The sequence below is a fragment of the Mya arenaria genome, chromosome 16 (genome assembly GCF_026914265.1).
Source record: "Mya arenaria isolate MELC-2E11 chromosome 16, ASM2691426v1".
Lineage (NCBI taxonomy): Eukaryota > Metazoa > Mollusca > Bivalvia > Myida > Myidae > Mya > Mya arenaria.
Window position 1 is genome coordinate 494,811 of NC_069137.1, and position 26,515 is coordinate 521,325.

The 26,515-nt window shown below is 33.6% G+C and overlaps 1 long non-coding RNA gene across 2 annotated transcripts in view; it reads right to left on the reverse strand.

The window, feature by feature from the left end:
* The window catches only part of LOC128222281 (uncharacterized), a 55,582-nt gene that overhangs the window by 24,416 nt on the left and 4,651 nt on the right, over window positions 1-26,515 (reverse strand). For both annotated transcript variants that reach the window (XR_008259119.1, XR_008259118.1), the window contains exon 2: window positions 8,913-8,981. This is a non-coding gene — a long non-coding RNA (uncharacterized LOC128222281). The remainder of the gene's footprint in view (window positions 1-8,912; window positions 8,982-26,515) is intronic.

Below are 26,515 nucleotides of genomic sequence, written 5' to 3' on the forward strand. Positions count from 1 at the left end.
TCTAGTTGTACTCTTTGTATTTCAATGGATTGAGTAGACGAAAATCATTTCATAATTAGTCCTGTGTGAGTTAACTTCAGCACATGGAGGTAAAGCATTTCATGTTTTCATTACTTAGCTTGTCCCTGTTAACTGTAAAGTGAAGAGTGTCATGTGTTCACAGTGTTTTTCGTCCCTGTTAACTGTTAGGCCATTATTGAGGTGATTTTTAACAGTAAGTCTAGATCATACTACATTTACAATTTAGATTACATTTTGCACAGAATAAACAAATCTGACATATTGGTTAAGACCACAATCCTCTTTCATAGACTGGTTGTACAGACTGATTATGTAAATTAGGTTTGACATCCGGACACATTGACAGCTATTTCATTTTTGGCTTTAATGTTTATGCGATGTAAAAATGCCAAAGTCTTACAAATACCTTTCTATCAAATTGACGCACCATGAAGTTAAAACGCCATTCATTTTAAACAACGAAAGCATCACTTCAACATGAAGCTATTGGTCCTACGACGGTCCATTGAACACTTATGACATTAAATATATTACATGCTTCCAGTCGAATCTAAGGCTGATGCATTTTAAGACCTAACACATTCAAGACCAAATCCTTGTCTTGATGGAAAAAGTAGCACACTTACTACATGAAAGCTTTCTTTAATAAAAGGACAAATATTTATGGTCATGACTATGAATTGCGACCATTCAGCGTATGAAGATGCGAAAATACGAGTAGTCACGATACAATCGAATGATACTTATATGATAATAATATTGAAAGTCACCATTAATAAAAAATGTCTGTATCATGAAACTTTGTGTGTAGGTAACTTGTAAAGAGCTAGCTTGGGAGGGGCTACGGTCAATGTCACTGTTACTTGAAATAGAAAAAAGTTTTTTGGCAAATAACTTTTGATAGCATTGATAGATATTGATTAAACTTGGTGTGTGGGTTGCTTATGTAAAGAGCTAGCTTGGGGTTGCTTTTGAGGGGGTGGGGCTAAGGTCAAGGTCACTGTTACAAAAAAAATAAAAATGGTTTCTGCCCAATAACTTTAGTTAAGATTGATAGATATTGACGAAATTTTGTGTGTAGGTACTAGTAGCATATGTGAAGAGCAAGCTGGGAATTTCTTTTGAGGGGATGGGGTCAAGGTCACTGTTCCTAAAAATAGAAAATGCTTTTCTGCCCAACAACTGAGTTAGAATTGATGGATAGTGATGAATCTTTGAGTGAATATAGCTTATATAAAGCTGCAGATTGAACGTGCTCATACAACAAATTAATTGGCTTTAATTTCTGATTGCCCATAACAAAAACTTCGTCTCGTCGCATTGCGGCGCTTCTAGTTATCCTCTAGGACAAGCTTGATGTTTCCTTAATACGTTATTTGTTTTCCTTTTCTTTTCCCGTAACCTTAGTGCACGATTCGATGTCACATATTAATCCTACATTTCGTTGAACCAAACCATTAATTGCATCAATAATGATGTCGTGACTCTAGGCAATGGTTTTGTTTCAGATATGATGAATTTCCTGTTCAGACAGACTCTAAAAGCTTTTTTCTTAGACCAAAACAATTAAACACACATGATACTTGTTAATATGTCAATCTTGACTTCATAGTTTTGCAATTAGGAAACATAAAGTAAATCCTGTTAAACACACAAAGACATGCACAATTCAAATCCTAGGTATAAAGCACTGTCACTGAAAATCAGCTTCTTGATATATAGCTTGATATAACGTATATGGCAACATTTTTAAATACCGAACATAATACCGATGACTCTGGCCCTGGTTGCCATTAAATATCTATAACGAACTATTTATTATCCTATATGTGTCACTCTTCATTATTCATCATACAAAATTAGAGAGAACAAACGCGTTTGCATTATTTTACAGAAACAAAACCACTGTTTTAAATCAGCATGTTGAGTAGCAGGTTATAAATGGATCACATTTAAAGTATTTCCATTGTATATCGTCTATAACTATAATAATACATAACATCATACTATTATTGAAAAAATCAATTCTCATAAGCTTTGACCTATAAAAATATTACCATATATATGTTACAACTTTCGCCGAGAACATATAACGCCGATGAAAATGGTGGTGCTATTACCATGTTCGATAAATGATCAAAATTCCAGGGTATTTTCTGTCTAGCGAAAATGTGTTCGTATAAGATATGAGTGCAATTGACCCACGCATAGGAGTAAAAGGACGGTGTCCTTTCTTTGTTATATATTGAAAATATCACGAGACAATTCTTGGTATTGTGCATTTACAAAGTGCTTCTCTATTTACAGATCATGATGTATATGACAGATATGTCTGAAAACCCACGTATTTCTGAAAACGAATATTAACAATCCATCATCCATGTCGGGGAATTATTTCAGGGATATAAAATACTTGAGCCTAAGAGAGCTTATTTCGAATATTTCATAACAGTACAACAGATGTGTCTATTTATACTATTGTTTGAACTTTATTTGATTACATTGATACATCGTTACGCCATAATTATAATAATTTATGGCTGATATTGTTGTGAACGAATGAAATTATTAACGAAATATTGACCAACTGTTTATAAGCAATTATTAAAAATCAAACTATTTTACGTAACATATACATAGGAATCGGAATAACATCAATCACGTCACGTGTTATTGTTTTATAAGCTTTGAAATGGCATTTAATAGTATCCAACTGTCTTGCCTTTCATTGATAATCATCAAACATAAGGTAGTTTTCAGATATAATGTGGGTTTGTTGTGTAGAATGAGGAGAGAGAGTATACTTCATATTTCATCGGAGACATCTTGTTGCCGTTTATAAAACACCTTTATGAGCTGCAACAACAAGACCTTTAAACAATATCCCGTTGGTAGGCACACAATTTAAATCAAACAATAACGAAATGGCGGAACAAGACACCACAGTACAATAAGTCATTAAGTGAGTATGTAAGTGTCTTTAATATCTAAACTTGTCACATGCATAAATATGATTTTAATAGTATGTCTAGATCATACTATTTTCACAAATTACCGTTAATCTTCAAATTAAGATTACATTTTGCAGAAAATAAAAGAAATCTGACATATTGGTTGAGACCGCAATTTTCTTCATTGACTTGTTGGACAGACTGATTGTTGTAAATTTGTTATGACATCCGGATACATTGACAGTTTTTTCATTTCTATGCCTTATACACTTCAAATATGTCCCAAAAGACCTTTCTATCAAATTGACACACCATGAAATTAAAACGCCACTCACTTTAAACAACGAAAGCATCACAACAATATGAGTCTAGTGGTCCTAAGACGTTCCATCGAACAGTTATGACATTAAATCGATTACAAGCTTCCAATCGAATCTGATGCTGATGTATTTTGAGACCTAACACATTCCAGACCAAATCTCTGTCTTGATGGAAAACGCAGAACACTTACTACATGAAAGCTATCTTCAATAAAAGGATAAATATGTAAGGTCATGCCTATGAATTGCGACTATTCAGCATATGAAGATGCGATAATAGTCACGATACACTCGAATAATACTTATATGATAATTATATTGAATGTCACCATTAATAAGAAAATGTCTGTATCATGGAACGGCACAAGAATTGAAATGTCAGACTCATAAAGAGCGTTCTTCTTTAGTTTGTTTATCGGCTTAAAAAGTAGCTATTATGAAACAAGAAAATATATACTGTAATCTTTCGTTTTGTCCAAAATATCTCTAGTGACGTATTTCTTAATGTCTTAGTCTTGAGAAAAGCACTCGAATTATAGGTGCTTTTCGTATATCGAACGCATCACTTAAGAAAAATTATAGATAAGGTATTAAATAACAATAATAAACTGTGACATGCTGTTTTCGCAAAATAAAGATTTTGAAATTGATATCAAATAACTGTTACACACTAGAAAACCCTTGTAATGGATACGTGATGTTAGAATGTACTTTTATATACATACATATGAAACCGATGTAGTGGTTTAAGGTGGTTAGTATCAATTTACACACAGTCGCATAACCATTTATTTGGTGTAAGTTCTTACTTACAATATTTTATTTAGTGGTCTACATACTTATGTGTAAACAACCCACATACATTGGTTATATCTACCGCTTCAACTGATTAAACTCAATAACGGCTAACTGCTGATTTACAGAAATAAATGTCTTGGCAAATTTGAAGAGTCCTGCCTTCTCACTGGACATTATAGTTTGTTGACCAGGTTTGCCTGTAAGAGGTACTAGTAGACCGGTTTTATGTCAGCAACATTTATTGTTATACTTTGTTGAATTTAACAATTTTACTCACTTTATGAAACACACCAAACACTAACTGGAATATACTCAGCCACACCTACCTTTGTGAATCCAAGCCAGAAATCATAGAGCATTAAATGTCACATCTTTATAGTAGCAATAAAGATCTTATTTGAACTCTTTATGATGTTTTTTATCTAAATAATAATAAAATAAATACTATAATAATAATTAATATTAACTTCTTCTGTCACATTTTTAATCCAACCAGTGAACATGTCCCTTTAACTTAACTGAATAGAAGTGTATACTAAGGTATTCCTGAAGCATTGACCTTAAAGTATGTGTTTTTTCTCAACTCTGCGAGGTGAGAGGCTTACATAACTGATATTATGCTTAAGTAAGCAGCTTATGGGCTGCTCATGGTTTGATGAATGTACCTCATGTGGTAAGAAGAATATTAATACATATTTAGAATAATAAAAAAAACATCCCATCTGATCCGAATAACATAAAAAGCATCACTTAGAAATAGTTTAACTTGTACTAGAACGAGGGTTGATTAGAGTACTACTTTTACCCTCTATTCCGTTATACAATTAAACGCGGGAAAATATTTTCTCTTTCATCTCGAAAATATTTCTTAAAATATTATTGTGGAGTCGAGAAGTAAAAATATTTGACAAATAGTTAGTCAGTAATCATATAAAGGCAGCCAACCGAAAACATGCGTCCTTAAACCTTATAAAAACAAACTGGTGAAATAGCTAAAATTGAAAGAAAATTATAAAATAAATCCGTACAAATAACACTCATTTTGAAAGAAATTGAAATCCCCTATTTCTGAGTTTAATTTTTATATTTTTCGTTCCTCATATATTTCCTTTTTTTTAAATAAAGTTGTTTGAAGTTAATTCAATCGTTCAATGGCTCTGTGACTGTATATAATTACAACGCATAACTAACGCTTATATGATACTACGAATAAGTCTAAGATAACATTAAAACTATGTCAAACTTGAATGGAGGTATGTCCTGCAGAAGATTACCTCCAAACAAAATCGTATTATACGAAAACGTCTACTTTGACCTACACGATCTTTACTATCAAATCCATTGCTCAAAGAATTTGACTTAAAACTGTGTTTTCCAGCAACAAACCCAGTGTTTTTCTAGTGTAAATCTAATAAACCTGTGTATCCACCTGTTTAAATGATTAAGGTTCAAATAACAGAAGTTACAACTGACAAACAGGTGGGCATCAAAATGTCTAGCATTGCAAAAACATATCCAGTCAGTCGAACACAAGGCCTGACATTGTATCCATTACATGCGATCATTTAAATACGTTCTGGATCGCAAATCTCTTAAAGTGCTTTATACATCAATCATTAGATCTTTGTTAGATTATCTGTCTGGAATTGACAGTTTGACCGAAGCAAGATACAGTTTTACGTTTCTAAGCTTTCTTTTCCACTCTGTCTAAGTATTGTTCTGTGCACATATAACTTATTTTTCATGTCATTTTACCCGTGTTTATGCTTAAATAGCTTACATTTAAAACAGTTGTATCTAAATGAATAGTGTTTAAAACAAACTGTTATTTTATTTCAGGGTGTTCGAAATTAAAATGTGGCTCAAAAGGCAAAATAATACAAATGTTTCAAAACTTATTTTATATTTAAAGTGGCACTCTTATTCAAATTATTACATACACATGTATAACAAAATTAGATTTTAATTGATAATCCTTAATTAACTTACTAAATAATGCTCTTATGAAAAATAGAAATTTCTGATAACAAGATTGTAACTGTGTATTTAAAAGCTGAAAACGCAAAAATATTAAATGATTGGCGAGTGGTAAAATATTTACTGTCATCTCGTCTCATAAGGTAGAAATACCGTGTTTTCTGCCCCTTTTTTAAAATTAAACCCGGTATCTTTCATAAGAACAATTGTTTTAAACAATTATTCATTCTTCTTGGTATATTACTAATTGTATTAATTGTGGTAAATCTTATTGTGGAGTAAGAGTGAATCTTTAAGTTTGGGCGTAAAATATTTATATTAGTGCAAAACGTACATCCTTTGTGCACTGGTTTGATCAAATATTGATGTTGTGAGGCTTATTGGTATATTTTGTTACTAATAGATATTTAATAGCATCCTGACAAATATTCAGACGTACAACTAGTGCCTTATTCCAACACAAAAATGCATCATCAAATGTTTTAAATAATTGTATATGTGTTAATATTAAAGAGATTGGGTTTCCATCCTTTTCAAAACAGTTATCTTTATAAAAAATATGACACACTTTATAAAACTCAAATAAGGTTCTATTTTGACACAGATTCAAATCGCAAACTATTTATTACATTTGCCGTTTTACTGATAAACAAGATTATCATGGTTTACTTATATGACTTAAATGTTAAAATCCCCCAAAACATGTGATTTAGGTATAGGTTTACAAATATTAACCTTTATAAATGGCTTAGTTATATTACTACTTAAGTAGCCACAATGGTTCAAGTTAAAAAGCGCCAAAATATCGTACATTTTGGATAATAACAGTTTTTTATCTGCAGCTTAATCATATGCCTTTGTTATTGATCATTAATGGTCAATGAGTTAACACGATAATGGATTCAATTTCAATGAATAGTTTGCATCAACCTTTATAGTGCGCAATTAATTGACAACAAAAAGTTCGAATAAGTGTCCACCAATTCGGTTCTGATATTTAGTCTCAATATTTATATGCAACACTACAGAAACAAGCTCAGTAGACAACAGTTTAAATATAAACCCCGTTAAATGGCACAGGGTAAAGGCCATAGACATATAACACAAAGACAAAAGATCACATCAAGAAACATGGACCAACAGCACAAAACTCCACAAACAACACAGAGCATTTATAATATATAAAACTAGGTGTGTGTATCAGGGATTGTTAGTTACCGCTTTTAAACGGTCAATACAATGGAAGATTACTGGGGAATTAAACCAGTTTGCGTGCACATCCTCAGTCTTATCCCAACAAATTTAGTGTCTGTACAGTTGCTACCAATAATGATCTTTCTTTAAGAAGAAATACATATATTTATCAGTCTGTCCCTTTGATTTAGTGTCGGCTTCCTCATTGGTTTCTATGTTCGTTTGCAATACGAGATAAAAGGCATTATCGTGAACACATTATGAATGTACTAAAGGAAACCCTATATAATAGACCGTGCAGAAATCATTAAGTGAAACTGCGAATGAATTGGGATAGCCTTGTTTACGGCTGTCATTTATTGACCTTTCACGGACATTTACTAATGGAGACTTGGAAAACACTGTGTCTGGTAGACACTTCTTTATATAGATATTGTTTCTTATTTTGTATTAAAATTCGGGCAGTAAAAGTACACATAAATGACATAACGGTGCACCAATATCATACGGCGATATATGGTCGTTATTTTCAAAAGCCGGGGAGAGAGAATAAGAGAAACACCCGCTGCTGTTGTGAACTTGCAACATTAGACAATTAACACAGATTGGGATTTAATAACTGAGTGTTTTATTCAAAATTTATCAAAAAGGTTCCTTAGTTTATACTGTTTTCATTACGGAAAATTTAAAGTAATATATTAAAGACTTGTGTTTTTCAGAAAACATGAATTGTCTGACAGATGTATATTAACACATCTGGGACTAATCTAAAATCAAGTAGACGATATCCTTGTGTGTTTTCATTTGATCAAATAAAAACGCTCTGGAGCTGTACAACTACGCCCATACTTCCCTAGCAAATAGGCTATGTGGCCAAACGAGTTTTTTTTATTTAGATTCAGTGGGAAATTTCAATATTAAGATTTTTTATTAGACGGTAAGCCTAGAAACGGCAAATACCATGGTTGGTACGTTAACATCAAGTTTGAAGAAAATAATTTCAGATTTAGGTTTATATAGAATGTGCAATGATCCTTCTTTAAGTTGAAATGCAAAACTAATTTTAGATAATTAATACTGTTTTTTTATAACATACATGACTTCTGTAATTACTGATCGAATTACTATACCGATGAAATATTGACTGGCAAATGTGTCGTTAAAATACTTTAATTTTAAAACAGTATACGCGATAAAACAAAAGGGAAAATGTGATTCGAACCTACACGGCAGAAATTCGTTTTTTCCGAACCAATCCGATTCGTTCTATAGATAAAGGTTTAGTTGTAGATCTACAAATCAAGGAATCGCAGCGAAATATCATCTTAATTTAGCAATTGACTCAATGTGGATCATAGTAACCGTGCGGCGTCTGTTACACGCGAGGTAGCATAGCTAGAGACACTTGTTGTCAACAAAATTGAGGAGAATATTACGTACGCTGTAATCAGTAACGTTAATCATTCTCTAAAGAATGCTCAGAGAAAATAGTGCATACTTGCCAAGTACTCTGGATGGTAAGCATATGACTGTACCTGAAGGACGCTCGCTGCTCCAGACCAAATTTAAGAAAGCAAATATAGTCACAATACCTTAACAAAGAGGTATGCACAAGCACGGATTAGTTGAAGAATGGACTTAAGCGTCATACCCATTTCGATATCCTTTATGCTGGGTTTGTCTGGTCATTCCCCTCGTACAATCCAGTTTGAGAGAGAGACTGAAAACAAATGATGACATATTTGCTTTATACACGCGTATTTGCTTTCCGATTTAAAAACACGATACTAAGTAATAATACACATTAGGTAAAACTTTGAACGTATCGGTATGTGTGTTAAGACGTGTGGGCAAAGTAACGTAACACGACTAAACCATGTCAAGCATGTCTGAAACTAAAATTAGTATACTTTTAAACAAGTATTTTTGACATTTGTGAATTGAAAAGAAAAAATACCGTATCTGTTCATGTGCGTACAGTCAAACGTTTGGGTAACGTCTTGCAAGGAAGAGCACATTGAAAGGAAACATCTCGGTCGTTCAACTCATAAAGTCATATGTACAAATCATTAATGTATACGTCGAGTACAGGGTACTACAATTGTACCCGCAAAAAACGTACCGGGTCTACCGTCTAAACATTAACTAATACAACCATGTACAATAGACACGCAAGTGAGGCGCAGGCTATCTCCAACAAGAACCATGTCTGACCTTTATGTTGTTTATTGAAACAGCTGATACTTATCTTCGCCATATACAATTATTCCCGACGTTATATAGATTTACTGAATAATGTTAAGTAATGTCGGGAAATTTTTAGCAGACATTCATATTGATAGCCACGTAACAAGGAAACGTATTAAATGAGAAACGTCTGTGTTAACTACATCTTTTTTACCACAGATCTATTGATATCAGTCATATCAGTGAATAACAATCTTACCAAGGTCAATACAATGACACTTCCACAAGACAATAAATCATTTTCAATGTATTTCACTGTCTTGTAACAAGCACATTCTATGAAGACTTCTTAACCAGAAGTAAGGAAAAACAAAAGTGTTTAAATGTTTGTATTACATGGTTAAGGGTATGCAGTGAGTTGGAACACATTATTTGGCATTTGGAACATGTTTGTGTTTTGGTATTTGGAAACAGTAGGAGCTGTTCCTGTAGTATTGACTTTCTTTCAAAACCATTATCCTGATGTAATACAAAATGTCATTTTTAATGAAATAAGTATTGTGTTTACTCGCACCAGGCGTTCTTCCTTTAATATTATATGTTAAGAACTAAAGAGCATTATATGTTACTATATTACGGCAACTTTACAGTAACTTGCAAGTAAAAATTAAAGCGTGTAATAAGCTTCAAATATTCCTCCCCAATTTTGTCTTTGTCTTATTGTCATGTATTCTTTTCACAGTTCATTATTGGTTTATAATTAAAATATATTTTGAAAAATGGAATATTAAACAAATCTTGTTTAAACTTAAATAAAACAGACCTAAATACCATTTAGGATTTAATCATGATAGGCAATCACTCATTCAAAACGGCATTTGTACAAATGGTAATTTTTGTGGTCTTTGCTTTTATATCAACAACATTATCAGTGTCCGTAACCTTTTATTTAAAATATTCATAGGTTGGGAATACAACTCTTTTGCCGTTTTACCTAATTTAAGAGCATTTAGCATTTCTATTTGCCTATTTTTAGTTGAAAACATACATTTAAAGGAATATTGTTTCCAAATTGATGAAATGGTTGTATTCATGAGGATAACATCGATACTTTTTAAGGACATTCCTTATGTTGCACTTATGTAATTGATAAGTATTTAGAAGACAACATTTTTCGAGTGATCGACTTTATTTCACAAAAGGCTATTTGATGTGAAAAAAAATTAATATACAATATTATTATCATCACACACTGAAAACAATGCTTTATCTTTTTAGCCTTATAACGTCATCAAGGAGTTGAAGCATTGTTTGTTTAATTCAAAACTAATGTTAACAATAACACGATTGTTTATACTTGTAGTATTTATTTTTTGTTGCTATGGGCTGTATCTTACTTCGATTTCACGTGTTTGCCTTTAGTTAGGCCTTGCATTCGTGTGCAGTTAGGTAGAATCACATGCGTTAGTGTGGTCATGGGATTGCCTCTATTTTTTCATTGAATTATAAATAACAATTTGATGCCTGTTAACATGAATAATTCACCATAATAAACAGTTTGAAGCCAATATAAACGTCAGGATCCAATTGAAGATTCGTGGAATGCGATTGTTCCTATCGGATCTGTTATGCATTATTAAAATGTTTTCAGACGTGTAACATGAATAAATCACTTCCTTTAACAGATAAAAGGCAATAAAAACGTTTTCCTGTTGTGTAATGACTCAATGATTTAGACCAAATATTTGTTCGTTAAACATGTATGGGTTTTTCTTTTCTTTCATTTTTGTTATTTTGAAACCCATCAGACAAAATCGTAGTTTTCAGAAACAGACCAAGCCATTCGCATGCCTCAGCAACTAGGTATTAATTGAACAATTTTAAAGGTTTTTGGCTAAATAATTTGCACTTCTGCGACAGCGACTCCAATTAAAATGTTACAATAACACGTCCTTTTGTGAAATGAAAGTGGGAATTTTCGAAGGGTAGTGGTAGAATACGATATATTTATGAAATGAATCAATATCAAAATTAATGTAGAATCTTGGAAACGGCGACCCTTATCGAAAACAATTTGACATGGACTTATTGCGTGTCAAGACGTTTACGTCATGAAACAAATACACAGATGCCATTTGATAAAGTGCGTAAAAAGCATAAATAACGGCAAATAGTACACAGATACGGAAAAGCTATATGTGTTCACAAGTATGAGGGTGTATTAATAAATGCTAGAGACACATATGATCGTACTGTTCACACAGGCTAAACACGTGGGAAAATCAGCAAAATGAAAAGATGGCCCTTTTATTGTTTTATTTATGAAGTTTGTATTTGTAATAAAACGTTACGCTTATTTTAGGAACAAATCCAAGAAATTGCTGGCCACAAGAGAACAATAGTTAAAATACATGTGATTGTTATAATATTCCTCAGATAGGAAGTTCATGCCAAAAAGCATTTTGATGATCAGTTATAAGCAAAATACCATTACAATATCAAATTGGAAGTATACAGGGACACGGACAACAATAAAATCTGTATCATGCCTTTATTAGAAGCCATAAAAATGAAAAACTGACTTCGTCACAAGACAACTGAGACGTGAAATAATTGATACAAATGGTTGGACTACCGCTTAAATGCAATCACAGCAAAAACATGTGGATGAGAATTAAGGTTGGAGTTTCACTCATCAAACCAATCGTGTTGAGTACTTTTCTTGTTTTCAATATTTCATGAATTCTCGTATCAGAACGGGGACTAATATATAGCATGTAAATAAATTAAGCAATAATATTTTTAGGTATATAAATTTCTTATTAAACCCATTTATTAACAATATAGAACAAAAAAGTCTTTTAGTTACACTAACCGCGTGCGTGAAATAATACATTGCACGCACTCTTAGTTGGTGCAGGTACTTTTACTTTGAAGGAGAAGCTATACTGCTTAAGATTCAAGACAGTATGCATACAACTTTGTAACATTCTGTCTCTGCATTCACGAAACGTTTCAAACCTCATTGAAACCAACAGGAGTATTCTACCTAAAACAAAAGTGCACTGAATAAATGTCAACACCCACTCAATATCTATAAAAAAAATAGTCAGATATGTTATGGACATTAGCAGAAAGCCTAGGAGGTGTCTGAGACGATATATGGCTTCGTATAGAAGGAGATACAATTAAGCCTGGTCACTACATCGACAAAAAGGTGTTTTATAAGTCATCTTTGTCATGACAAACCTCATTCGCAAGCTAGTATTCTGTTCTGACTTCAATGATTCTTATTGGAAGGATATCAGTGAAACATGCATAGATTCTGTGTTTACCATATTGATATACAGTCGAAACTCGTTATGTCGACTTTGTCGGGACCCAGGGAAAATAGTCGAGATAACGAACATTCGACACAAACGAATTACAAAAAATATCACCAATCCCAACACATTTATGTTTGGTTTATGTCTACCATCCGACTTCTTCAATTAAACGGTCTTGTTACCGGCATGAGCACAGCAAACGTATTATTGAAAGATAAAGTGAAAACAAAATTAAGTATTTGTGTCAAATTTATTTAATTCACGTTCATGGATTACACAAAACAGATATAAAACAACAATTACATACACTTATACATTGTAAGAAAACAGTACAGTACATGTGACAAGAACTTAAAATAGTGCATTCGTCATAACTGTTTGTTTTATGCATGCAGTATATAGAAAGTTCACGTAACTTTCAATGTTGTCGAATTTTCCGATGACGTCAGTGGCGTCCTTGTGTGGTTCAATGAATAGCTTGAGCAATAAATGGCTCCTTAATCCACAACATTAACAAACAACTTTAATTATTCACATTTGCCAATAAACCTCCAGTTATGACAGTTTGTTATTTTGACACGGACGATAATTTAGCGACATGCCGCAAACCGTCATATATATTTTCGCACCTACACCTCGATCTACAGTTCGACAGGATAATGTGTGAAATTCGACCACAGGGACTGAATTATGAGGTCGACATAGCGAAAAAGTCGAGATAGAAAAATCGACTCAAGCAGATTGATTTTATATAGAATTAGAAGGAATAAATTCGGGACCGGAGAAAAAAGTCGACACAACCGAAAAGTCGAGATATCCGACGTGATCATAGCGAGTTTGGACTGTATTTGTTTTTTTATGGATGTTGGCATTATTTATAAAGCAGATTAAGTAAAAACGGGAAAGCAAAATATGTACAAACACACACACACACACACACGCCCGCACACACACGCAAATACACACACACACACACAAACACATTTCAGTGGGCACAATAAAACATGTGTGTACTTTTATCGAAATGTACAAACATGCAATCGAAATGTATTTCACCATCATCATTATATTTGTAACCAGCAGGCTAAGTCAATGCATGTGCTGCTTGGTCCGTGTTGCGCCACCAGGCTTAGTAAATGCATGTACTGCTTGGTACGTTTTGCGCGACCAGGTTTAGTAAATGCATGTGCTGCTTGGTCCGTGTTGCACCACCAGGTTTAGTAAATGCATGTGCTGCTTGGTCCGTGTTGCGCCACCAGGTTTAGTAAATGCATGTGCTGCTTGGTCCGTGTTGCACCACCAGGTTTAGTAAATGCATGTGCTGCTTGGTCCGTGTTGCGCCACCAGGATTTACTCTTTTACCTATACTTTAATGGAGCTAACTGATGATAAATACAATTAAGCGTTCACTTCCTTTAACGATGCCTTATAGCTCTTACATTTTTAGAGGGTTTTTTTCTCCATTTATTACGACGTCAATACTCTTGTAATACAGCAAAATGATATACAGACGTTAATCCGGAAGGTGACGTTTTTATGATATAAAATAGGATGTTGTGAGCATTTTTATGCAACAGTAAGGAAACAATACACGTACTAGATATAATGGATATTCGTCCTAGTTATTGTCAATTAAGGTCAACATTACCATTATGTGTGCCATTTTCCAGATATCGTTTATCTTATTCAACACAATGTGTCTCATTTTCTAATTATCGTTAATTAAGGTCAAAAGACAGTGTGTCATTGTCTTAACAAAGTTTTGTTCTTACATTACTGGCCATACTCAATAAGCTTACATTTGTTTACGGGTTTAACACGACGAAACAAATTAAATTGTCTATTTTAGTCCAATTGCAAAGGCAGCTTTCAACAGATATGAATCGTAATCAAATTCGTTTCAGAGTTAAATACAATTTCAAGCCCAAATTATTGGATATTAGTCCGATTGCAAAATCACCTTCAAAGAGATCAAAGTCGGTGTCCATATATGTACAGTCAGAGCTGAACATTGTTATATGATTGTATGCATGCAATGGATGATCATTATGTGTAAACCTATATCCATATCTTTTGACAACATCTGACTAGTTCTGCAACCTTTAAAAATGCATGGATCTTTGAACAGTCAGTCCAACGTGTTTTGTGTTTTTCGAATTGTAAGTGTGGGAAATGTGTGATGTGGAATAATATGGCGGTTTTCGATGGGATTTTGGAATTGTTTTAATGCGAGAAAAGTGATATAACTTACTTACAAGGTGAACATTTCATTCCGCATCACAAATTTTCCTCACATAAAAATTGGAAAACACATAACACGTTGGATCCCCAGTTATAAAGACCATTCTGTCAGAACAAAGATTCGTAGGGTTGACACTTCATTGAATTGGAACAACACGGGCACCCTAGCAACAGGACAACAGGCCAGTGGTGGTCCCTTACGGTATATCAAACATATTATGACACTATATCGATCCCTGAAAACGGAAGATAGTAGCCGGTAATATAAACTTTGTTTTGTAAATGCTGACTCTATGTATAATATTCGTTGTCCAGTGGGTTAAGAAGACGAATATCATTTCATAATAGGCCCTGCATCTGATTAAATCAGCACATACATTACAATATTAATTTTAATCAAATTTCTAACCGTTAAGACAAGTTGAGGTGAAGCATTTCGTGTTTTCACTATAATGTTTGTGCTTGTAATACTTGTTAACACTATAGTTCAATAAACCCAGCCATCGTTGTATTTGTCACTGTTAACAGCAATTGAATACGTCAGGCTGTCGTAAATATTTCACATTACCAAGTAAAATTTCTGTATAGACAGACACTTAAAGGTTTCTTTTCTTGCCCATAAATTCACATTGACGTAATAGCCGATAATAAGTCATTATTATCGTTATTATTTTGTTTCAGGTATGTTGATATGTTTCCTTGTTTGTATAATGTCGTCGCAGAAGCTTATCCTGCGTATAGACGTAACGAAGACATAAACTAACAAACACCTAAACACAAAGCACTGCTATTATTAACATTAAAAAATTATGAACATGAAGTCGCTTTATATATCCACGTTTAATTTTATCTATTATGTTTAGTTAACATACAGTACAAAGAAACCGCTGAGAATAAAGACTGTTCAACAAGTAAACCGACGACACAGATCCGTGATGTCGATGTATATCATCATACAAAACACTATTAAGGAGACATTCGAACTACATCATCCATCATATTAGATAGAATATTATTATGATAACTTGAAAATTGAGTGAACACTGTATGATACATTATTATTAATGATTTAAGGACCCATGGCGATGGCCATGATCCCATAATCAATTGTATGGGGAAAATAAAACGGTTTATTAATGCCTCTTTTAGATAAACAAATCAGATTTGCAACCACTTTAGTCAGAAACTTTCCTATTTGCGCTACAAAAAGGTTGATGATCGGCAGATTAACAAAGAATTATCCTAGACACATTCCATCATAACCAATGATGTATCACCTACTTTTACCCTTTATACGTATATTCAATTCAGATGAATTTCGCATGATGATGTAAACAATGTCATTCCTGTCTAGCGGTAATGTGTTCTCATAGGTCTTGGATTTAATGGACACTTTTATCGATGTAAAAAGACTCAATTCTTTGCATTTACGTAAATCCATTTACTTCTTAAGACATTGTGTACACAATACTTTTGGGTTAAAAAAACAAACATTGTCTGTCTGTATGTCATATGACTGTAATTGCTTGCGCAATCTCAATTCAAATTGGATACCACCAAGCACACGTTACGTTCCTTTTATCGATTGAAAAGGCGACTTAGATAAATTTGAAACATTTTAAATAATGAATTATTAACTACAGTGACAACCCAGTAGTCGAAATTCCACAGAAGTCCCTGTTTAAAGAAACTAGAAAAGAGCCTAAACGACTATAATTAAGGGAAACAAGCGTATTAACACCACATACAGTATAACGCGTCCGTTTCATGGATTGGCTCCCCTTAAATAAGGGATAATGTAACTACAGTGAGAACGCAGTAGTCAAAATTCTACAGAAGACCCTGTTCAAAGACACTAGAAAAGGGCCTCAACGACTAAGATGAAGGGAAACAAGCGTATTAACACCACATACAGTAAAACGCATCCGTTTCATGGATGAGTTCCCCTCAAATAAGGGATAATGTAACTACAGTGACAACACACTAGAAAAGGGCCTAAACGACTATAATGAAGGGAAACAAGCGTATTAACACCACATACAGTAAAACGCGTCCGTTTCATGGATGGGCTCCCCTTAAATAAGGGATAATGTAACTACAGTGACAACACACTAGAAAAGGGTCTAAACGACTATAATGAAGGAAAACAAGCGTATTAACACCACATACAGTAAAACGCGTCCGTTTCATGGATGGGCTACCCTTAAATAAGGGATAATGTAACTTCATTGACAACACACTAGAAAAGGGCCTAAACGACTAGAATGAAGGGAAACAAGCGAATTAACACCACATACAGTAAAACGCGTCCGTTATCCTGATAAGTTCCCCTTAAATAAGGTAATTCAAACCACGTACAGTAAAACGCATCCATTTCATGGATGGGCTCCCCTCAATTTAGTGATAAAGTAATTTAGCTGGTTTTCGACAATATTATTAGGCAGATAAAGATCATTCTTGATATTGTTTTCTTGGTGAATATATATTAGATTCAAGCCACTATTTAGTTATTGTACTTGTTAGTACTTGGGGTAAACGACTATAATCAAGGGAAACAAGAGTATTAACAACACATACAGTAAAACGCGTCCATTTCATGGATGAGTTCCCCTCAAATAAGGGATAATGTAACTGAGCTGGTTTTCGACAATATTATTAGGCAGATATGGATCATTCTCGATATTGTTTTCTTGGTGAATATATATTTGATTCAATCCACTATGTAGTTATTGTTCTTGTTAGTACTTGGGGTTATCATTAAACCAATTAAGCCAAAGCTACGGACCACCACTGAAAATTTATTTTAATAAAATGCATAATATCCGTAGCCATCGGGCGTTTGTTATTACAAGGATTCAAATTAACCTACAAAAAATTGATTTCAAGCAGAAGAATGGAAATTTTCGATCCGGACAGAGACCCCCTGTAATTAAACAAAAGCGTTTATAACATGATCGTAATATGCGACATCCTTATCTCTTATGATCTGGAGAAATATTCATTTAGTATAGAAATCATTATTTCCAAAATTTTAGGTATCTAAATTTATAAGCACCAATACAAACCAATCATTGAAGGATATAAGGTAATTGTATGTCGTCGATAATACACCCACAAATTAATTAAAATGCAGATTAGGATATGGAAAACGGTGTATCTATTGTATTTGATTTGTTGCTGGCTGCAGCAATTGTACTCTATATTGATGGTATTTTTACAGTTTGCATTTACAATACGACAATACTAAAGTTCCAATAAACGATTAGATTATATAATGGAAAAACAACATGTTGACACTAAATAACTTAAACTTCATGCTTCTATGTACGCTTTTACATCAGTCAGCGAGTTTAATAGAACACATCATTTTGACAAATTCCCGTATAGACGTATGGCCTTTATTTGATCCAACTGGATTTGACAGGCCTGGGTTTATGAATTACATATAATCATTGTCAGACGAGCGAACACAGTATTTGCACCAGAACTACCGTCATTACATTATTAAGTAGGTCATCTCTTTTTAAATTGAAAATGACGGAAACATAGTGTATTGTCTGCGAACCAGATTGAATCAATCCAAATCTATGTAACGACGCACGTCGCCTAACAAATACTGTAAGAAGTGTGTTAATTTATGACATTGAGCCCCAAGTAGACTCCCGTTCCAGTGAACTGGTTCCAGCCAAAACATAAAATAACAACCTCCAGCTCGTGTTTTCAATCAACGTTATAAGGCGGTTGAATGACCGACTATTATCTATAGTTTAATGATAGAAAAAAATACTAAGAAAAAATAATGCTACCACTCAAACTGAATACCAATGTCAACGAATATTTAGTCAAGTAATACTTTTGCAATAGTATTTATAGGATCAAGCCTATTACCAAAACAATAATTAAAACACATTGATTGAGTCAAACACTCACTCAATGAGAGACATACAACGTTACAATAAACATTTAAATATATTTTGAAATACATGCTCTGATTAGGACTTGACGTGGGAGTAAAATAAAAATAAATTGATATTACATTTTTCCATGTTCTTTATGCCGTAAAGGCACCAAGAGCCAAATTATCCCCGAATCGTAAGGGTAACAAAATTTGGCATCTTATTTCAGTCTGTTCAATTCAATTAAATCCAATTCAATATCCTTATTTCCTCTTTAACTGATACATGCAATATATAAGTGGAACTTAATATGCGTCATTTCAGGTGAAACATACGTGAATATTAATATGACTACAAGATGGTACAATTTCTAAAGTTTATGATTAAACAAAAATACTCGAATGAATTTGACTAGATTCAAAAGAAAATAGCATCATGCATAACCATAACAACCATAAATATGTATAAAACAAAGAAAATATTATCGTTTTGTTTAAGCATATGGTAAGCAGTTTGATATAATTTGAAACGTTAACATGAAAAACTTCGTATTTACATTATTTCCCATTTACGGATAGATTTGTTTTCCCATAAGTCTCATTGTAAACAAAGTTCAATTCAACTCAATTCAACTCAGACAACTGAGAAACATTATCTGTATCAAGGCCGAAAACCTAACAATGATAAACATAACAATGGGCCGATTGTTCAGGACTAGGTAAACAACGTGATCAACGACATCGTTGTTAAAGTTTAAACTCAAACTATTTCATGATGTGTGAATATATTGAAATAATTCAGTTTAAAATGAGTTCATCTAAAACAGTCATCTCAAGAACTCTGCATATCACTGGTGCATCCATTAAACTTTCAGAGCAGTAACGATTTGAAAGTTAACAACGATGTCGATAATCACGTTTTTAACTTAAACATGGTTCTGAACAATCGAGCCAATGTTAAGATTAAATGCATCTTTCATGGCCGACAGTGTAAGAAAGTTTCATCCCAACCCATGATTTTTTTTTTCGTGGAATCGAGCTTACCGAAGAACTTCCTGCTCGAGGGTTTTCACACGAGCGTCCATGACATATCTTTACTCTGCCACTTAAACATGCTTGCGTCTCTTATTAAGTATTCATCAAGCTACCTTGTTTTTCACAAACGATGTCTGAGTTTAACCATTTGCTACTGGCTTGTCTATAAATGTTGCATTTTATTTCGAGATAATAGTCAATCAAATATTTTTCTCATAACGTTAAGAATTTGTTTTCAATTTAACACAAAATAGATGAATATCTACAACTACACAAACGGAAAACCAATTCTAAATAATATGTATTTAATAGTTCGTAAAAGAACAAATAAAGTACTAGATATAGGAACAATATTTATGCAAAAAGCAACAAAAACAAGCTCAGTAGCAAACATTTTAAACATAAACCCGGTTTAATGGCACTGGGTAAACGCCAAAGACATAGAATCATATAAATTCACAAACAAGAAGCATGGAAGAACAGCACAAACAGCACCGTGCATACATACTTTATATAAAAAAAACTAGGTATGTTTATCAAGAATTGTTAGGTACCGCCCTGGAATGGTCAGTTCCAAGCCTCGTAACCAAACACTCTTAAGAACACAATGTTAAGGTATCATACACACTCAATGGGAAACGCGAAAGATGACAATAAACCTTAGACTAACTTGTAACTACATATTATGATTAGGAAATGACATGGTAGAAAAATCATACTGAGTTAATATTGCATTATGTCATGTTATCTCCAGACAAATCATAATCATGTCATCATAAATGTCTTGCAGGTAATCAAAGTGTCTATAACTCGTGATTTGATATGACATGAACTTTCCAGACAGGGTATTATCTAAACAACGCTTTTGTCTATCAGGGTATTTTGTGTGTATCTCTCGTGACTAAAACAAGAACGTGTTGATCATTTTCAGGGAAACAAATAAAAACATAGCAGTATCAAACCCTTTGCACATTCCTGAAAGTCGTTCGAGTTAACTTATAAACATAATAAAAATACCGTGATTAAACTGGCAGCCACTTGACCTTTCGTATTACAAAAAGGGTAAAAATCAATCATTTCAAAATCTGCAGTCGGCTTCATAATACGAGAAGTTGCCGTCGTTCTTCGTGCATTTTAAGAACTGGCCTAATTATGTCCTTAAGATTGGTTCGTCTGAGGAAGAAGTGGTCTTAGTCAGTACTGTTTATTGATTGCTCTGAGGTAGTACAGGCCTAATTTTATACTTTAATTTGGTTCGGTTGAGAACAAAACTGGCGTAATTATGATTTTGAAATTAGTGCTTATAAGGAAATACTGGCCTCATTATGTACTTTAGGTTGTTGCATTTGATGATGAACTGGCCTAACCCTATCCTTAAAATTGGTGTGTTCAAGGAAAAAAGGATCTAAAAATATGCAAAAGTTTGTTGCATATCGGTATAAAGTAGCATATTTATGTCCTTTCAATTGGTGCGTCTGATAAATTGTTGGCATAATTATGTATTTTTGAATTGTGCGTATTAGCAAAAAAATCCTTATTATGTACCTATATATATCGCGTTTCAAGACCAACTGGCCTCATTTGTCGCTTAGATTGATGCATAAAGCAGGGTCTGGGCTTATTAATACTTAAGATCGGTGCGTTTGAGAACTAGCTTAATTTAGTACTTTATGTTGGTGCTTATAAAAAAGAACAGGCATAAATATGTACTTTTAATTGGTGCGTATGTGGAAGTTCTTGCCTATTTCAACTCTTTAGATTGATGTATCTGAGGAAGTACTGGCCTTTTTGATATTTGAGATTAGTGCGTTCGAGGAAGAAGTTGTCTTACCATAAACTTAAGATTAGTACCTCCTTGGAAGAAGTGACCTTATAATATTCTTAAGATTGACGCATTTGATAAGGAACTGGCCTAATTCGGTCTTATAGATTGGTGCGTCAACCGAAACACTGGCCCAATTCTGAGATTGGTATGTCTGTAAAAATACAGGCCTCATACGAAATTTCAGTTAGATCAATGCATCTGAGGAGTTATAGGACTAATTATATGCTTTAGTTTGTTGAGTCTGAGAAAATTCTGGAATAATTATGTAATGAAAACTCCTCAGTAGGTCTGCACCGGAAAGACATCTGTAGAGAGACAATTTTTTTCTGCCAAAGGCATGACGGAATTTGCGCCATCACATTGAGTGCGTACATAACTTTTTCAAGTGAGATTGGGCGAATATAAATAAGTTGAAAATCTTCTGGCTAGTATTCAAAGCGATATCTCCAATATTTACGATGATCATTCTCCAGTCCATTAGGGTTAATATTCATGACGATAACCCCAATATTTACGATGATCATTCTCCAGTCCATTAGGGTTAATATTCATGACGATAACCCCAATATTTACTTTAAAATATCTCCAGTCATTTGGGTTAATATTCAAGGCGATAACCCCAATATTTACTATGAAGATATCTTCAGTCATTTGGGTTAATATTCCAGGCGATAACCCTAATATTTACTATTAAGATATCTCAAGTCATTTGGGTTAATATTCCAGGCGATAACCCCAATATTTACTATGAAGATTCTCTAGTCATTTGGATTAATATTCCAGGCGATAATCCCAATATTTACGATGATGATTTCCAAGTCCATTAGGGTTAATATTCAAGGCGGTAGCCCCAATATTTACGATGATGATTTCCCAGTCCATTATGGTCAATATTCAAGGCGGTAACCACAATATTTACGATGAAGATTCTCGAGTTCATACGTATGTTCATTAGGATTAGTGTTTAAGACGATTACCCCAACATAGGTTATTGTTATTAGTACTAAAGTATTTCAATACTAATTTTCAAGGCGATAAAACCAACAGTTTTAAATGATTATGGTTAGTACTTATGTATGTTTTTTTTTTCATAGGTGGCAATGATCTAGTCGTATATATGGTGGGAGGCGAGGTCCCCGCAGAAAATCAAGCGCGATGGTTTGGATGCACCTATCTTACACGAACAACCATGTAAGATGCCCTTTTCTCCCACCTCAGATAAGTAGATCCATTAATTTAACCATGCTAGAAATTCTTATCTTGCCCACGGGCGAAGATAAAATGCCCGTATAGAATTTCTTTTAATGGTTACCACATTGTAATTACCTCCCTTGTTGAAGACTGTCGTCTGTAGCGCATCATGAAAATCTTGTCTTGTGGCAATATTTAGAACGCGAGTTAATTATTTCTCGCTTCATATGTCACCAGAAACCAGTTTTCACGCACCTTTCAAGAAATAATGCTTCACTCTTCTTAGAACTATTTAAAGACCGATCAGACCATTTACATACTCTGAATAACTGCGCGAATATCCATGACAACCACGAATTATTGCATATCCGTACGCAATTATTTTCACTAAGCACAAAAGAGTTTCGGCAAAAAAATACATTTTTACTTAATTTTGTTTAACTGAGGTGGGGGAAAAAGCATCTACCATAACCGCTCGTGTAAGATAGGTTTATCCCAACCCTCGCGCAGGGTAAACCTCGTTTCCGCAAAACACCATACGCTATGGTCGGAATGAACCTATCTTACACTCTCGGCCATGGAAGATACTTATATTCTCCACCAAAGTTAAAGATATATAGTAAAAATGTAATTTTTCGCTGGAACTTCTTTGAGCATGGTGTACAAATGTTCTACACGTTTTTTTTTTTTAATTTTCCCGTGGGCAAGATAAGGATTTAAAGCATATTTGGATCTTCTTGCCTCGGGTGGGAGAAAAAACATATTTGTAATTAATATTTTTGTAATAATAAAACGGCCAATCTTAATAAGACACCAGCTTCCATGATCTACTAGCATTATAGGTTTACTAAAAATAGAAATAACATATCGTTTATATTAAGTTTGATTTACATTAAAAAAAACTTCTTGCTACTTTGTAGATTAATGCACCAGTTAACGAGTATAATAAAACACATATAATGAAAACTAGTGTAGACGTATGCCCTTTATGTGATCTGATTGGGCTGAACAATCCTGAGTAAATGCATTACATGTAATCATCGTAAGACGATTGGGCTCACTATTTGCATCAGGATTGCCATCATTATCACCTAAAGTGGGTATTCTCCTTACAAACTGCCAATTAAAACTGACTGTAATAAAATGTATTGTCTGAGTGCCTCGTTATCGGTTATATTTAAATCAATCAAAATCTGGATAACGAGGCACGTCGCCTACGCCGAAATAGTCAGTAAAATACTTTGTTTGCCCCAATAAATACATTTTATAAGCATTATAGAATTTTGTCAACTGTTCAGCAATTTTGTACAGCTCCTAATATTCTTTATCTTAACGCTATATAACGGCAAATACATTGGCATACAAAGGGAGTTTTTATGAGTCAGCCTACTGTTGGTTGGACGATCATTCAAATAACATTTTTGGCTCCTACGTATTGTACAGACATAGCGCTGGTCTCACTAAACTGTATGACGTATGGTAAACTTGGTCACAACGTGATTGACTTTTGTCTGGTATGTTGTGGTAGTCTTGCCTTCAATAATAGCATAATTGATATATTCGAGCCGAAAATTCATTCTATGAAATTTACATTATGTTATGAGATAAAAGTTGATCAAATAATATTATCATAATGTTTAGTCTAGAGTTAAGAGTTTTATTTCAATTTCAAGAAAGTAATTAGATCAATAAATGCTACTACATTATACTGATATACTGACAAGATATAGTCAAAAAATAAAAATAAGAATTCTTAACGAACTAAAACAAAATTAGATATAGAACAATTCTTAATAACCAAACCCTGTTTACAACTAAATTAAAAGGTCTAACTCAAACTCATGGAGAGGCGCATACGTTACAATAAAACAATGACAGATAACATATGCACGTAATTAATTGAGAGTAAGCTAAAATGATTTGATATAACATGATGTCATTTTCTATCCAGACAGAATAGTATCTTAACATCTTCTATTTCTGGCAGGTAATCTAAGTGTCTCTATCGTGATTTGATATGACATGAACGTTCCAGACAGAACAGTATCTAAACTTCATCTATTTCTGGCAGGTAATCCAAGTGTCCTTTTCTAATAAATTGATATGACGTGAACTTTCCAATCAGAAAAGTATCTAAACATTATCTATGTCCGGCAGGTAATCTAAATGTCTCTATCGTGATTTGATTTGTCATTATCTCAACGAGTGGACTATTATCAAAACATAATTAATTTATGTCTGGCAGGTAATCCAAGTGTCTCTCTCGTGATTTGATATGTCAAGTTCTCTCCAGACAAAACATTATCAATTCATCATTTATGTCTGGCAGGTAATCCAAGTGTCTCTATCGTGATTTGATATGACATGTACTTTCCAGACAGAATAGTATCTAAACATCATTTATGTCTGGCAGGTAATCCAAGTGTCTCTTTCGTGATTTGATATGACATGAACTTGCCAGCCAGAATAGTATCTAAACATCAATTATGGCTGGCAGGTAATCTAATTCTGTTTTTCTCGTAAATTGATATGACCTGAACTTGCCAGTCAGAACAGTATCTAAACATTATCTATGTTTGACAGGTAACCTGAGTTCTCTCTCATGATATGATATGTCCTGTTCCCTCCAGACAGAATATTATCAGTACATCAGTTATGTCTGGCAGGTATTACTTCAAGTGTCTTTTTCTCAGGATTCGATCTCTAAACACCATCTATGTCTGGCAGGTATTTCTTCAAGTGTCTTTTTCTAATGATTTGATATCCAAACACCATCTATGTCTGGCAGGTAACCTAAGTGTCTATCTCGTGATTTAATATTCACTCCGAAAAGAATATCAAGAAGACATCATTCATGCTGGCTGGTCATCCAAGGGTCTGTATCTTGTGATTGGATATTACATGACTTTTCCAAACAGAATAGTATCTAAACCTCATTTTTGTGTCTATCAGGTGATCTCCAGTGTATGTCTCTTTTTTTATTTGCAGAGAAACGTAAGAGTTTAATATCATTTGCACTTTGCCAATATTATGTTATGTAAGCGTATACATATAGTAAACAAGGCCAGGGGTAAACTGTTGGCTTGACGTCTCTTCATTATAAAAAAAATAGTGTAGTCAATGTTTGTGAATTTTTCATCTCTTAATTAGTTTGATGTACTCTCCGCCATCGACGAAAAAATAAATAAGGTTATCACGACATCGATAATTTAAAATATTCATTTCAAAAACAACAGTCGATTTTTTTATATCATAGTATTAAGTTCATACGATTGTTGTGGGTTAACTTGAATAAGTGGTCTAATATCTCAACCAAACTTAATATCAACATAACTTTCTGGGCCATAATCAACTTATCTTGAAATTAACATAATAGAAGGCCAAAGCTTTTGCACAACTTTGAGTTCGTTGTAACTAAAATGGGTTTCTATAGCAATACGCCATGGTCATGGTGATCTTTGCACCGACGAAATATAAGTATTGAATAGCATTGATACGATAAACATTTGTAACGATTTATCGGCATCAGTCTGGCCAAGGCATTTTAATAATAT